The 16,733-nt window shown below is 47.2% G+C and overlaps 1 protein-coding gene across 1 annotated transcript in view; it reads right to left on the reverse strand.

Annotated features, from left to right (window-relative positions):
* Positions 1–13,039, reverse strand: part of VPS8 (VPS8 subunit of CORVET complex) — a 315,494-nt gene extending 302,455 nt beyond the window's left edge. Inside the window, exon 1 of the mRNA XM_065943535.1 lies at positions 13,019–13,039. The gene's annotated coding sequence lies outside the window, so the exon portion shown is untranslated. The remainder of the gene's footprint in view (positions 1–13,018) is intronic.
* Between the last annotated feature and the right edge of the window lie 3,694 nt (positions 13,040–16,733).

Genomic DNA, 16,733 nt, shown 5'->3' on the forward strand with positions numbered 1-16,733 from the left:
AGAACTGTCTGCAGGATAGGACAGAGAAGATGGAACGGTGGCCAACACCCATCTAGATCCTTGGATCCAATTACCCACTGCTCTCTATGGACCTTAATGTCCCTCAGGTGCCCCCAAAGCAGCGTGTCCAAAATTGAACTCATTTGGCTCCCTATCTTCACCCTCTCATAAATCTGCTCTTCCTACCTCAACTGGTAGCCATGGCAGTTTCCAAGCCAGAAACCTGGGATGCACCCTTACTATCTCCCCTTTAGCCACCACATGCAATCAACCTTCTAAAAATCATTTCAGAAAGATACCCCTCTTTCACTGTTCAGTTCTTCATCGTCTCACTTGCTCTCAACAGCCTCCCAACACTTTCCCCACTGCCATCACCCCAGTTCATCCTGCAGCCAGAGCAGTCTTTCTTAAAAGTATAACTGACTCTGGGACTCCCTCTGAAAATCCTTCAAGGGTACCTTGTGACAAGAAGGTGCTGTTTAAGCTCTCAGATCCCACATGGTCTGGCCCCTCCAACTTCACAGTCCACTGCTTTTTTTAAAAGTTTTTTTCTTTTTTGATGTGGACCATTTTTAAAGTCTTTACTGAATTTGTTGCAGTACTTTTTCTGTTTTCTGTTTTGGTTTTTTGGCCACAAGACATGTGGGATTCTAGCTCCCCAACCAGGGATAGAACCCACACCCCTGGCATTGGAAGGTAAAGTCTTAACCACTGAACCGCCAGGGAAGTCCCTAGTCCACTCCATCTTGCTCTTATACTTTTTGCTCCTATGAAACTGAGCTACTCATTGCTCCCAGGACATGTCATGTGACCTCACTGCATTTCTCTCTGCTTGCAATGTTCCCTTCCACTTTCTCTCCAGGCAAGCGTCTCTTTCATCCAAGCGTCACTTGGATGTAGTAGCATCAAATCCTGCTTTCTTGCTTACTAGTTATGTAAATTTAGATCATTTTAAAAAACCCTCCTTGCCTCTGTTTCCTCGTCCGTAAAATGAGAATAATAACAGAGCGTTCCTCACTGGGTTTTTCTAATCACTAAGGGAATTAATTGATGGAAGGCCCTAGCAGTGTGTCTGGAATGTGGTAAATACTTAATAAATGTTGGCTGGTTTTTAACTATTTAATCCTCAAATCACCTCTTCCCTCTTCAATGCCACTCTGGCACCTTGTTCAAACATCTGTCATGCACTTAGTATGAGATGACTGGTCTACCTGTCTGTCCCTCAAACTGGACTTACTGGACTGGGGGGTTCTTTAAGGGCCAGTCTTTAAATGTGGGCTCAGTAAATACTGATTCTATACAACTGACTAAAGGAAATAAAGATGAACCTTAAGTAAGACATTCAGAAGGGCTGAACCTCAAGGGAATGCTGTAAACTTTTATTCTGGTTCGAGGTTCTGGGGCAGTAGGTATTTCAAGGCGCCCAGTAGCCCTTCTGCCCTCGTGACCGATGCCCCATCTCCAGCTTCCACACCACCACTGGCTGTCCTCAGCACAGTCTTGCCCAGGGGAGCCTGGACAGGGATCCTCCCTTCCATACTGATGGTGGACAGGCAACATTCCAGAGCCTGGTGCTGACATCCCAGCTCATCATCTACTGCTAAGTAGCACTAACAGGAGAGCTCAGATGAACCTGCTTAGGAAACTGGAAGCAGGGCTGTGGGGGGGTGGGGGGAGAGGGGGTTCTTGCCAGGCAGCACACAGATACTCCTGCAGCTTGATGTTCCCTTAGCGCCAGGCTTGCCTGCCAACCTCCCCAAAGACTTCCTTCAGTCATTCTCACTCCTGTGGTTCACTGCATCATTGAACATCAGTCAGGTGCCTCCTACCTCAATGGTAAAGGTTTTCACACCCACTGGTAAATGTGGGCTGCCTTCCCCTGCCCCTCTCTCTATCCTGCCTCATCACTCTCTGATTTCTTCTATGATGCAGTACACATGAACCACTGCCTTCTGCAACCAAATCTGGAATTTTCATCCTCATTGCTGAATATCCATTAAGACACTTACTTCTAAACGTTTGCTGACCTTTCTTCCCATTGTAAGAGAAGCTAGAAAGGCTGTGGCCTAGCCACTCCCATCCATGCCAGCCCCTCTCTCAGAAGTGGTCCTGAAACAACAACACAAGGGTGCCCACTCTCACCACTACTATTCAACATAGTTTTGGAAGTTTTGGCCACAGCAATCAGAACAGAAAAAGAAGTAAAAGGAATTCAGATAGGAAAAGAAGAAGTGAAACTCTCGCTGTTTGCAGATGACATGATCCTCTACATAGAAAACCCTAAAGACTCTACCAGAAAATTACTAGAGCTAATCAACGAATATAGTAAAGTTGCAGGATATAAAATTAACACACAGAAATCCCTTGCATTCCTATACACTAACAATGAGAAAACAGAAAGAGAAATTAAGGAAACAATACCATTCACCATTGCAACAAAAAGAATAAAATACTTAGGAGTATATCTACCTAAAGAAACAAAAGACCTATACATAGAAAACTATAAAACACTGATGAAAGAAATCAAAGAGGACACAAACAGATGGAGAAACACACTGTGTTCATGGATTGGAAGAATCAATATTGTCAAAATGGCTATACTACCCAAAGCAATCTATAGATTCAATGCAATCCCTATTAAGCTACCAACGGTATTTTTCACAGAACTAGAACAAATAATTTCACAATTTGTATGGAAATACAAAAAACCTCGAATAGCCAAAGCAATCTTGAGAAAGAAGAATGGAACTGGAGGAATCAACCTGCCTGACTTCAGACTATACTACAAAGCCACAGTCATCAAGACAGCATGGTACTGGCACAAAGACAGAAATATAGATCAATGGAACAGAATAGAAAGCCCAGAGATAAATCCACAAACCTATGGACACCTTATCTTCAACAAAGGAGGCAAGGATATATAATGGAAAAAAGACAACCTCATTAACAAGTGGTGCTGGGAAAACTGGTCAACCACTTGTAAAAGAATGAAACTAGAACACTTCCTAACACCATACACAAAAATAAACTCAAAATGGATTAAAGATCTAAATATAAGACCAGAAACTATAAAACTCCTAGAGGAGAACATAGGCAAAACACTCTCCAACATAAACCACAGCAGGATCCTCTATGACCCACCTCCCAGAATATTGGAAATAAAAGCAAAAATAAACAAATGGGACCTAATTAAACTTAAAAGCTTTTGCACAACAAAGGAAACTATAAGCAAGGTGAAAAGACAGCCTTCAGATTGGGAGAAAATAGGAGCAAACGAAGCAACAGACAAAGGATTAATCTCAAAAATATAGAAGCAACTCCTGAAGCTCAATTCCAGAAAAATAAATGACCCAATCAAAAAATGGGCCAAAAAACTAAACAGACATTTCTCCAAAGAAGACATACAGATGGTGAACAAACACATGAAAAGATGCTCAACATCACTCATTATCAGAGAAATGCAAATCAAAACCACAATGAGGTACCATTACACGCCAATCAGGATGACTGCTATCCAAAAGTCTACAAGCAATAAATGCTGGAGAGGGTGTGGAGAAAAGGGAACCCTCATACACTGTTGGTGGGAATGCAAACTAGTACAGCCGCTATGGAGAACAGTGTGGAGATTTCTTAAAAAACTGGAAATAGAACTGCCATATGACCCAGCAATACCACTTCTGGGCATACACACCAAGGAAACCAGATCTGAAAGAGACACGTGCACCCCAATGTTCATTGCAGCACTGTTTATAATAGCCAGGACATGGAAGCAATCTAGATGCCCATCAGCAGACAAATGGATAAGGAAGCTGTGGTACATACACACCATGGAATATTACTCAGTCATTAAAAAGAATTCATTTGAATCAGTTCTAATGAGATGGATGAAACTGGAGCCCATTATACAGAGTGAAGTAAGCCAGAAAGATAAAGAACATTACAGCATACTAACACATATATATGGAATTTAGAAAGATGGTAATGATAACCCTATATGCAAAACAGAAAAAGAGACACAGATGTACAGAACAGACTTTTGGACTCTGTGGGAGAAGGCGAGGGTGGGATGTTTTGAGAGAACAGCATCGAAACATGTATATTATCTATGGTGAAACAGATCACCAGCCCAGGTTGGATGCATGAGACAAGTGCTTGGGCCTGGTGCACTGGGAAGACCCAGAGGGATCGGGTAGAGAGGGAGGTGGGAGGGGGGATCGGGATGGGGAATACATGTAAATCCATGGCTGATTCATGACAATGTATGGCAAAAACCACTACAATATTGTAAAGTAATTAGCCTCCAACTAATAAAAATAAATGAAAAAAAAAGAAGAAGAAGAAGTGGTCCTGAAAAAAAAAAGAAGAAGTGGTCCTGGTCAGGGCCACTGTTACATCTCACTGGACATGCTGAATGGGCTGCCCAGGGCACCCAAATCCCATTTTTGAGACACAAAGAACCCACTACTTTGGAAGCATCTGCAGACACTATTAGTCCCCATCTGTCTGGTATTTCTAATTAAACATCAAAAACATCCTCCCTGGCCTGGCTGTCGATACAACAACCCAGGGGTGGGGAGGAAGTGAGCAGCTTGAGTTTGCCAAGTACTTTATGGACAGTAATGCAATAAAGAAATCGGAAAATGAACATATGTGTGTGTGTGCACGTGTCCTGCTTTATACAGAAGGAAGCAGATTTGGGGTAAAGAGAGATGACAGCTCAGTTAAACTACCCTTCGCTGGGCTCATCAGAACGGCTGGGGATGGGGGCTGCCTCCCACACTCTTCCTGGAGCTCGTTCTCTGGTTAACCTCTTCCCCTGTCCCCACTTTCTGACTCCCTTAACTGTATGCTCTTAACATATATATATATATATATATATAATTTTTTTTTTAATTTGGTTGCACCATGACTTAGTTGCAGCATGTGGGATGTGGGATCTAGTTCCCTGACTGGGGATCAAACCCAGGTCCCTTGCATAGGGAGTGTGGAGTCTTAGCCACTGGACCAGCAGGAAGTCCCTTCTTTTTCTTTCTGAGAGCCCTAATTCTTTCTTCCAAAACTTCACCCCTAGCCCTGACTGCTCTCTGCCCACCTTACCGTCCACCTCAGCTTGCCTCGCCCCAGGAGCCATTTCTTTCCTTGGGCATGACTCTTTCATCCACCACCACTAGCTCTATCCCTCTTCTCTCTGTGCTCTCTTCCCATCTCTCATCGATGCCTTAGTTTGCCATCCTCTTTCTGGGGTTTTCAGCGCTTCCCCACTGACTTTAAGTTCCACCGACAGCAGAACTACGAGAGAAATGTTCCCTCCCTGAGAAACCTCTCCTCACAGAGGTCTCTGCGCTCTTTGGGGGAGACTGCCTGAGGAAGGTAAAGCAAATCCCCCATTGTTCAGAGCAATTAGCTGCCGTGGATGGGAGCCATTGAACGGCTGCCACTCGTGGGAGGCTCTTGGCTACAAAAGGCCCATTCATGATAATACATTTTACAGACACCCCGGAGGCCTGTGAGAACCTCTGCCCAGACACCCTGCTCCACAGGAGAGAGAATCCCTGTCAGCTCGAAAGAAACAGTTTTCATTCCCTCAGATGAACCATCAATTGGGAGCATCTCCTATGCAAATGAGCTTTCTGAAGCCTCTCTGCAGAAGAGACCTTCTTCCGCGAAGGCCAGAAGGGGTAACCTTTGGAAGAGTGTGTTCCAGCTTCCTCCTGTGCCTAATTACTGAGCTCCTTTCTTCCTAATCATCTTTATTTTAATGTAAGAATATGATAAATGTCAGAATGTCATGAGATGAATGTATGATCTAATTTATTTTTGCAGGGAAAAAAAATGAGACCTGAAATATCTATTTAAGTCAGGTGTTCTGAAAATGATTAAATAAGAGGAATAAGAGGAGGACCTGAGTGTAAAATACAGCTCAAGAGGCCTGGTGCCACCGATTCAACCTGCTTATTACCCTGTACGATGTGAATAATTTATCACATTTTACCCTGCATTAAGCACTGTTGAGGATTAACCCGCAGTTTATTTGCAGACCACATTAACCCCTACCTGCCTCGACCCGACGTTTCAGGAGAGGGGGGAAGTTATGGGAACTCTCTCTGCTGCTCTAGTGTCCACGTTAGTGAGGGCTGGACAGCAGTAACTATCCTGATTAGCCCTCTTCAGAGAATTCATCTGGGAATAGAAAGTACCCATGTCACCTGATTCTGGGGCATTTTTCTCCTCCTAACTATCAAGTCCTCCCACTTGGGCTATCTCCCCTACCCTCCACCACCATGTCCTTTCCATTTCACTTCTTATGTATCCTTTCATTTCTAAGCCATACACACTGGTCCAGGCCCTTGCTTCTCATGCTGGACTCAGAGTCACAGCCCCTCCCTCCTGACCTCTTTGGCTGGCCCCCACCCTCCCATTTATCCCATATCTGACCAACGTTCCTAAATCCGATTTTCACCCCAGCTTTTCTGGGCTTGGAAGCATTCAGTGGAGAGTCCTGCTCAAGGATGCAGACCTGCCTCCTTCACCCAGCACCCAAGGGGGTGGCACCATCATTTCTGCAACCTCATTTCCTTCTTCTCCTTTCCAGATACCCACCCTTTCAACAAACCAACCCCTACATCTCTGTGAACAACGAGAATCTCTCCCACCTCCATCTTTGTTTTTTGTTTGTTTGTTTTGCCACACCATGCAGCTTGTGGGTTCTTAGTTCCCCTAGGAGGGATCAAACCCAGGTCCCTGGCAGTGGAAGCTTGAAGTCCTAATCACTGTACCGCCAAGGACTTCCCTCACACCTCCACTTTGACCTGCCCTCCTCCCCAGAAGCCGTGCACCCCCTGCATCCAGCCAGTCCAAAATCCCTACTGGGTCACAAACTCATTACTCCCGACTCCAGACTGCTCTGAACTTCTGTTTCCAACCAGCCTCAAACCAGTACCCCACAGAGCACCCCTGCAGTGGGAACTGTAGATTATGCCTGGAGAGACCCAGAAACTGCAATCAGCTTGGAAGCAAGATCTGAGGACCTATCTCCAAGGTGTAGTGTGCATTCAGCTGATTCTTTACAGATCAGTGAAAATAGCAACTTCTCTTATGGGGCTTGAATTCACACTTTACATACACACTTTACACTTTACAACATAATCACACTTTATGTTGATTACAACTTATGTAATCAACATAAGTTGATTTACAACAACCCCCCATGTTTTAAAAAATGTTTTTTGTATTTAGTGCTTTTTGGAGGATTGCCTAATGAAGAGGAAAAGAGCAAAATAAACCTCTCCAAGTCACTCTCTGACATTGTACCAACGTTGAACTATTCAAGGAAGCATAAAAGGCCAACTCACAAACAAATCTTTTGCATAGAAAAGCACAATTTACAAAGCATACCTAGTAGGTGTCAGAATTATTCACAAAATGGGTGTGACCCCAACTTTTGGAGCCATTTATTTGCCTCATTTTCTGCCATCTTATTTGGTTTTCCAGATGTCCCTCCAGGACATGGAGGCAAGCTCACAAGGAATGCACATCCCGTCTGCTCCTTTCTCATCCCCCAGGGAGCCTGCTCCAGGACTCTCAGCATCTGCCTCTGTGTTCACTCTGCCTGCTCACCTGGCTCCACAGGACCACCCTCCCATCCACTTCCTTCACTCCCACTGGAGACAACCTCAGACCTTATCTAATACTTCAGGATCTCAACAGCATTTTCTCTTTCTCCACTTTCCAACTGGGTCTCTTATCTCAGATCCCTTACAGAAGGAGATAAGCAATGAATAACTGGGAGAATGATGTCCCTTGCACGTCCTCACCTGTGTAATAATAATAATAATAATTCTCTGTGTGGCCGATTACTGACCCTTCACGGATGTTGTATCGCATCAGCCCTGAGGCTCAGGCGGTAAAGCGCCGCCTCAGGTTACAGAGCTGTTGGTGTATCACCCCTTTCTCCAGGACTTCTAGGTCACCCTGGAGATCCCATGTTTCTGACTGAGCCAGGCTGAAAGCTGAAGTTTACACACACCAATGGTAAGTGACCTTCACCAGTCCTAACCTACATACCTGCCTGAAGGACAGAACAGGGACAGGTTTGTGAGCCCAAACAGGATGGGTGGCAGCTTTCAAGTAGTTCCTCTCCATGGTGAGTAGCTCAGCCTCTATGCCTGGAATGCACTGGAGGACTGCCTTCCAGTCCTCCCCTCTTGTGGAGGCCTTGTCAGCTTCCTCGTCACACGGGTTACTTCCCATTCACTCCCTGCCCAGACTCAGGTCCAGCTGTAGCCTCAGCCCACGGACACAGCAGGCACCTGGAATACAGCTGCCGGTGACCCAGATTGTCTTTGGCCAAGGCCGGCCCAGCCTGCAAGGAGCAACTTACAGAACCCAATTCGGAGAGTCCTAGGAGCTCTCACCAGCTGGCCAGAGAGATAGAGGCATGTGGTCAGTGGCCCTAGGACCACCTTCTCCTAGGGTCTAGGAGACAGTCAGTCCCAGGACTGCAGCAACCAGACCGCCTGAGGGACACGTCATCTCCAGGGTGGTGATTCGATCTATGCTTGGACAGAACCACTAGTTCACATGGGGCACCCTGGCCCCATTGCTCAGCAACTTAATTCAGCATCTGAACAATGAGAATCATACACAGACTAAGAAGAATTATTCACCAGCAAGGAAGGAAACTGGAAGAATCCAGAAATCTTCATGAATTCTCTGCACTGGAAGAAAGGATTAAAATCTAAGAAAGGTAGAGGACTGCAATAGGAGAAGAAAAAAAAAAAAGCGTCAAGTGTGGCAAGAGAAACTATAATTAAAATAGCAAATTGCAATTTCGGGCTGGGAGGAGGGGATAGATGAGCTTAAAGACCAGGGGACATCTAGTGAAGCATCTGACAGAAATGATTCCCAGGGATGTTCTGGGGAGAAAAAATCCATCTGGAAACAGAGAAAAGGAAATGAAACAAGAATTTGCTGCATTATTTAAAGCTTTCCATGGTGGGGGTAGGGTAGGGGACATTCAGGAGAGAGGAGGTTAAGAGAGAAGAGAATGGAATTTCTCTACTAAAAGGGATTAAAAGAATCATAAGGGCTTTTAAAAATGACTCAAGCCAAAATAAGGGGGGGGGGGGATGCAAATAATTGTAGGCTGTGAAATTAATGGTGGCCAAGATTCTTAGTTCATTCTTTAAATCTGCTTAACAGGAAAAATGAAGGAGAGACATTTGTATGCTTGGGGAGTGATGGGAGTCCTTGAAAACGCATTTCTATAGAGCACTGACAAGACCAAATGCACAGCAGACAATATGTGTCCTGGGATAAGACTGAGCTGGCAGGGAGCTCAGACTCTGTGGCAGGGGCAATCTACTTACCTAAAAATACCTGGTGCCCCCTCCTTTGAATATTTGTCTTCCCAAATATCTGACTCCTTCATGAAAGTCTGCATATCATGTCCAGAAATTAGCAAGGTCTACAGATGTTCTTGTAACAAATCACAATGGAATTAGGAGGGGCCTGGGTTTGAATCTTAGTACTGTTAAACTCTCCAGCTTTGTGACCTTGGGCCAGTTACTGAACCTCTCTGAGTTTCATCACCTTATAGGACTATGGTGAAGATTAAACGGCATTAAATATGAGAGAATGGCTGTTGTAATGTTGGGTCGGTGATAGGCTATCAGAGAAGCTTCATTAAATTTAAATCCTCCGTCCCTTGTCAGTGTCTTTGGTCCGAAGGACCTTCTTCACTGAGTCCTGTCCTTGCAACACCCTGCTTCCTAGGAGCTCCGTTTTAGAGCTCATTAGGAAACACACAGGCCTAGAATCCTGGGGGAGGTACACGTCACCCTGAGCCCCAGCAGTCTTCACATTGCCTCTCCTCTCGACATTGACACGCCCAGTAGCCTGCCCCATCGGTGCAGCAGGCCTCTGCATGTGGCCCCTCACACTCAAGCCCACCTCTATGCTTCACCGCACTGAGGCTTTCTTCAGCCCAGCCCCTTCCCAGAGGCAGCCCCCCACCCTTATGAGATGTCTGTACATCCTGAGGCTCAGACTCACCCTGAGGGAGCCCAGCAGGTGTGATTGGGGCACTGGTCCTGCCTGTGAGGGAAGCTGGGGGGAGGAGGGAGGGGGAGAACAGTTAGGAGACAAACCAGATTCTAAGCAGAAATGATGAGACGTAGATCCTGGTTTAGCAGTAGGGTTGCTGAGACAGTCTGGGAAGGGAGTCAGCATGACCTCGTGATGAACTAGTCCTGGGTCAGGAGGATAATGGAGAAGGAAATGGCAACCCACTCCAGTATGCTTGCCTGGAAAATCCCACGGGCAGAGGAGCCTGGTGGGCCACAGTCCATGGGGTCACAAAGAGCCAGAAATGTCTCGGCAGCAACTGAGCACACATGCACAGGAGAATGAGGAGAGCCTAAAAGGACCCACCCCCTTGGTCAGGAGCGCTAGGTCTCTCTCTCCAGGGCGGACAGTAGTGGCGGTCCCAGGTAGTACTGCCTGGGCTGTGTCCTGCGGCTGCTGGTCACTGTCACTGCCTGTTTCTAACAACTGCACTGGCTTTTTCACTCTTCTTTAACAAGGACCTGGGAGCTCCAGCTTGTGCGTGGGCATGAAAGACAAGGCTCCTCCTGGAGTTGTGCTCCCCACCCCGAGGCGGGCCCGCCTTGCTGTGGCTCCAAGGATCTCATTCAGAGGGCCATTTGTGCTCACCCTGTGCTCCTGAGCTCAAAGCTAACTACATGCAGGGAGGCAGCAAAGAGGAATGAAACATCTCTTGTGTCCCTCACTTCCCACTGTGTAATGAGAATCGGATATTGTCACTGGGCCCAGAACTCTCCAGTTTGTGTTTGCCCTCATGAGGCCCACCAGGCCTCACTGTGCAGCTCTGGGAGAACAGAAGTCTGCTCCCCGAGGGTGGGAGAGAGGTATTGTAACCACCACCTTACCAACATCTTTGTGGCAGAGGTGGCCACCAATCCACACTGGCAGCCCTTGCCTGGTATGCCCACCTCCCCCTGGATGTCTGGTCCAGATGGAGTAGTTTGGAAACCGTACTAATTAAATGAGTCAGTTACAAGACTGTGACTTGGAGCAAATCACTGAGCGTCTGAGCCTCAGTGTCTTCATCTGTAAAACAAGGACTGTCATACCTACCTCATGGGACTGTTGGTAGGATAAACTAAAAAATGTAAATGCAATCTTTTGGTAAACTATAAACTCCAAATAAATGAACGTTGATAACTGAGTGCTTATGCATAGCCCAGGAAGCATATCAACCCATCCCCCTTGAGTCATTCTTAGGCTCCTTGCCTAAACTTCCTTTGTGCCCTACCCTTTCCTCTCTAATAGCACTAATCAACCAGTATTATAATTCTCCCTTTGCATGTCAATCTCCTACAGCATACTGACCACTCGGTTTCCTGGCCTACAGCAGGGGGGCTCAGTACAAATTTGCTGAATGAATAGGCTGAGGGCCTGGAAAGCGGGGGCTGAAGATGCCAGATACAGCCACCAGGGGGCAATCAAAGCCTTCCCAAGCAGGTCAGCTTGAGTCCTTGCTGAGGCCCTTCTCAGAGGAAGAGAGAGACCTCTGTAAGAACTGCTCTCTGATGGGTAAAGGCCAGGGCCTAGCGCCCAGGCTGCGAATTCTTTGTCTGACATCAGCTCCGTACAAAGACAGGTCCATATCTACCATGATGTTCAGAGTCCCTGTGTCTGGTAGAGCCTGAGTGTCCAAGACAACCCTGGAGGAACACAGCTGTGCTGGGGGCAGGTACTGCTGACAGAGTCCAAGGGCCAGTGTACGTGTTGTGTGCATGCGTACATGCTAATCCCTGAATGGTGTGTTTATGAGAGCTCTTGGCCACTCCATGGAGATCTGGCCACCCACCCACCCTCATAAGCAGCATAGCAGAAAAAGACCAGACCTGGGATGTAGGTCTGATCCACAAGTGGCCCTCTGTGGCCTCAGCAAGTAGCTTCTCCCCACTGGGCCTTGGTTTCCTCACCTGTGAAATGGCAAAGCTGGGATAGGTGGCTGAGGGCCTCTCTAGCTCTGACCTTCGTTCGCTGTGTCTCTGAGGTGAGGGCTGATTCAGGTTCAAGGGCTCCAGGTAATCTTGCAGATTCTCGGCCTGGGTCAAAACCTGAATCCTCAGGATGGGCCTCTGCTACGTCTGACTTCCTATCAGGATGGAACCCAGACTCACGCAGTGGTCACATACTGAATGCTGCCCTGGGCTCACAGGGGAAGGCTTTGAAATGCCTTTGGGGATGCTGTCACTTGTCTTTCTGCCTGTGGGGCTTTCCCAGCTGGGCAGCCTGAGCCGATCTCTGCTTGCCCTGCGCGTCCCTCAGTCCCCACCTCTCATTCTCAAGCCATCCAGCTGGGAAGGTGAGCTGTGGTGTCCCAGTGGTCTGGAACACTGGCAGCTAACAGAGCCTGGGGCTTCAGTCTCCTGGGACCCCACCCTCACCCCCTCCCTTCATCTCCAGGCAGGACAGGCCAGACAGATGAGAATCTACCCAAGCATAAGCTGCTGCTGAAATAAAGGCAGAGATGTTTCTTTATAATTTTCCCCTTGAAATAAACCCAGACTTAAGAACAACAGAAACACGTAAAATGTGTTTTTAGTGGAACCCAGATGGAGGGCTGGAAGCCCAGCGGGCTGTCTCCATAGAGGGTTCTTGTCTCAGGAATTCTATTCTCTCCCCCCAACCCCCCTCAGGAGCACCCCCACCCCCCAGGCCTCGGCCTGGGGCTCTCCAGCCCAGGGTCGGCTCCCTCAGGCCAGTTCCTTGGGGCTGTTTCCAGGTGAGCATAGTGCTACACCCCCCCATCACCCTTTGGACAAAAGGCTGAGTCTGGCATCTAGAAAAATCTGTGGTTTCAGAGATTTGGGGGAGGGGAGCAGGGACCAGGACCAACTCAATCCAAACACCTGGATCTGCCGAAATACAACAAAGAGAGTGAATTAAGACATCTGAAAAAAATACTCTGAGGAATTCCGCTCACCCACATGGCCCACTGCTTCTCATTAACCGGCTCCAGTGCTCCATATTAACATATGCAAATCCAGTCCTGGGCTGGAAGACAGGATACAAAGACAAGTCCTGACAACCCCCTTTCAACCACCACAACCCCCCATCCCCTCCCCCCATCCCCTCCCCTCCTCAATGGTCAAAGGGTTCCCTGTGGGATGAAGAAATCTCACCAGTTCCATTTGGGTTTTGCTAAAGCAACAGTCTTGAGAGTTGTAGCCACAGTATGGTCATTCCTTAAGGAGAAACAGATGAGAAGAGTTACAAGGGAAAAATAGGAAAGTAGATCCTGTAGAAGCTGACTTTTCTATGAAGTAGGACTGGTTGTTTTTCAACAAATATTCCTGGATGCCTACCATGTACCATGGGTCGTACTGGGCTCTGGAGACACTAACATAAACCCGCACATGAGGAGTAGCCTCAGACTGTTCAGTGGAGAAGGAAAAGGAAATCAGAGATTATAATTATACAGCTGATGGGAGATAGTGAGTTTGGTCATGGATGAGTTGCCTCTGCAACCTCCAGGTAAAGACAGTTGGATATGGCGGGGGTCGGGGGGTGTGGCGTTGGGGTTTCTGATACTCAAAAGTGAAGTCTGGGCAAGAAACACAGAATTCGGAGCTATCTGCATAAATTTTGAAGATGAGTTTCCTTGCAGAGAGACGTGGAAGATTGAGCCATTTTGTAGGAAGGGGCTGATTTGGGCTTCCCAAACCATTCATGGTTTTCTTCTTTTAAAAAAATTTTTGACAGTCTGTTGGTATTTTTTGTTTTTTTGTTTTTTGCTATGCTGGGCCTTCACAGTGGCGTGCGGGGGCTTCTCTGGTTGTGGGGCACAGTCTCTAAAGCAGGCGGGATCAGTAGTTGCTAGCAGCACATGGGCTTCGTTGTTCCATGGCATGCAGGATCTTAGTTCCCCAACCAAGGATCAGACCCCCATAACCTGCATTAGAAGGTGGATTCTTAACCACTGGACCACCAGGGAGGTCCCATAGTTTTCTATTTCACTTCCTCTTTGGGTCATTCCTGACTACACTCTTCCTCCAGCAGCTTAATCTTATTTCCCCTTTTTTTCCTGTTTCATTTTTCTGTAGGTGATTAGAATTGAATAGCAGCAGTGAGGGTCATGAGGATGGGGACCCTGACCGCTCCAGCTCCTAGCTCCCTGCCCAGCACACAGTGGGCCCTCGTGAGGGAGGCCCTCAGAGTTTGTTGCTTGAATAAAGGCAGAAGGAGGAGTCAGGCTAGAGTTCCACTTTTAGCTGCTTTGGGCCTGTGCTGGGCCTCAATCCTGCTCCGAGAAAGGGGAGGGAGCAGGGAGAATGAACGGCAGGGGGCCCTGCCAAGGCCCGAGGTGGCAGCAAGGCCCAAGTCCTGTCTGTGCTTCGCCTCCCATTTCCAGTCTTGACACTTGGATGGAGGGAAACCGTGTACTCTCCCAGGGGACCCTCAGACCTGAACCCTGCTCCATATGCATCGAGGAGCGGGCCAAGAGTGGAAGGAAGTGCCCAGACAGAGGGAGACAGAGTATTAAAATTCCATGGGCGATTCCTCGGGAGGGAGTTTACAGTTCCTAACCCTTCTCCTGACAGGTCTTGGAATACATCACTCTGGGCTCTCCCGGAGCAGCTGACACATCGCAGTAACGCTTCTCCAAAAGTCAGGGTCTGCTGATTCCAGCGGGGACGGCAAGGCGAGCCGGGAGCAGCTGAAATGGCCCCTGTCTCCTCCAACTTCAGAGACTCAGGGCAGGCGGCCGGCTCAGCGGCAGAGGCCCAGCGACTGGGCTGTCAAGTGAGTGCCCTCGATTCCCAGACCAGAAGGTGGTTTGTGAACTGCCTGCCTCTGGGTGAAATTTTATTCACCTGGTGGGGAAACTCGCTTTCTTCTCCATGGAATGCTCTGAGTGGCACGTCGCATATGTGTTTTATTAATAAAAATGAGAAAATGGAATCATTATTACTGCATAATTGCAGTTCGTTTGCTAGGTCTAATCTTTCAAAAGCCCAGGTGCCAGGGGTGGGGCAGGGGGAGAAAATAAAAGGGGACCTTGATCTGAACCACCCAGGGAAACACCTGTGTAGGAGGCTCTCCAGGAAAGACTGAATGGGTATCTTATAAGTCCCAGAGCAAGCGAGTGTGGGCAGCAAAACGCAACCCTCTCTGAGCTACCAGACTGCAGCGCAGCACAGCCCTGGCGCCAGCTCCAGGAGTCGGGTGACCTTAACCAAGGCCCTACCCTCCTGGAGTTCCGTTGTTGTTTTTTTTTTTTTTTCCAGGAAATTAGAGCTCATATTCCTGCCCTGCTTGGCTTACAAGGCTGTCCTGAGAATTAAATGACAAATGACCTCCATCATGGTTTCTTTCCCTCACTCATTCAATCAACAATCATCTGCCCAGGTATGTTTTGGGCTAGACACAGTGCTGGGCAATGAGATGTAAAAGGGAATAAAATGAAACCCTACCTTCAAGGAGTCCACAGTATAGTGGGGGACACACAGAGAAAAAGATGAGATGGGGAACCCCAGATGCACACCCAGAGGAGGGGCGTGCCCCTCGCCTGGCATAGAAAGAGCTTTGGGATAGTGATGCTTACTTGTAAAAAGGTGAGCAGGAAAACTGGAAATGTATCACACCATTTCCAAAATGGACATGCTCACAGTGTGTGTGACCTTGAAGGCAGACCTTGATGCTCCAGTCTGAATATAATGATTGACGTGTATTTTATGGCCTTGACTACCCAATAAGGCTATTTAAAAGAAAAAAAGGAAAGGATGGGATCAAGGGGACTTTTTGCCAGGCTGCTTTGCCCCCATGTGGAGGACAGCACCCCAATTGTCTCCTTGAGTCATTTACACCACCCCCACACTGTGGCGGAGAACTCCTGCTCCTCAGACCAAACCTCCACATGACTGGGAGGCCCCAGGTGGGCCATTAAAATGTGATCTCTTAGGCCTGTCAGAAAGGAGATTAAGATGGCAGATTGACCAGTTTTAATATGGTGGCCCCCACATGGGCACAGGCAGGGAGCTGGGCCAAGTGCATATAAATTGCTTTAGCCCTTAAGACAAGAACGGAGCTAAGAACAGCACTTAGGTAGTAGACACCCATACTTAAGAAGCATGCCTATCTTTATGCTATTGACATTTTCTGTAATTTTCTTTTTGGCCTCCTTTGGGGCTTCCCTGGTGGTAAAGAATCGGCCTGCAATGTGGGAGACCTGGGTTTGATCCCTGGGTTGGGAAGATCTCCTGGAGAAGGGAAAGGCTACCCACTCCAGGATTCTGACCTGGAGAATTCCATGGACTGTATAGTCCATGGGGTCACAAAGAATCAGACATGACTAAGCGACTTTCACTTCACTTCACTTGGCCTCCTTTAATGGTTTAGATTAAGATTATTTAGTTTAATAGTTTAAGATTATTTTTTATTGAGATACAATGGACATATATTAGTTTCAGATGTACAACATAATGATTTAATATTTGTATATATTGTGGAATGATCACCATGATGAATCTAGTTAATATCCATCACCTCACAGTTACAATTTTTTTTCCTGTGATGAAAACTTTTAAGGTCTACTTTCTTAGCAACTTTTGAATATGCAATATAGTATTAACTATAATCACCATGCTGTACCTTACATCCCATGATTTATGTATTTTATGACTGAAAGTTTGTATCTT

The sequence above is a fragment of the Muntiacus reevesi genome, chromosome 8 (assembly GCF_963930625.1).
Source record: "Muntiacus reevesi chromosome 8, mMunRee1.1, whole genome shotgun sequence".
In the NCBI taxonomy this organism is placed as follows: Eukaryota; Metazoa; Chordata; class Mammalia; order Artiodactyla; family Cervidae; genus Muntiacus; species Muntiacus reevesi.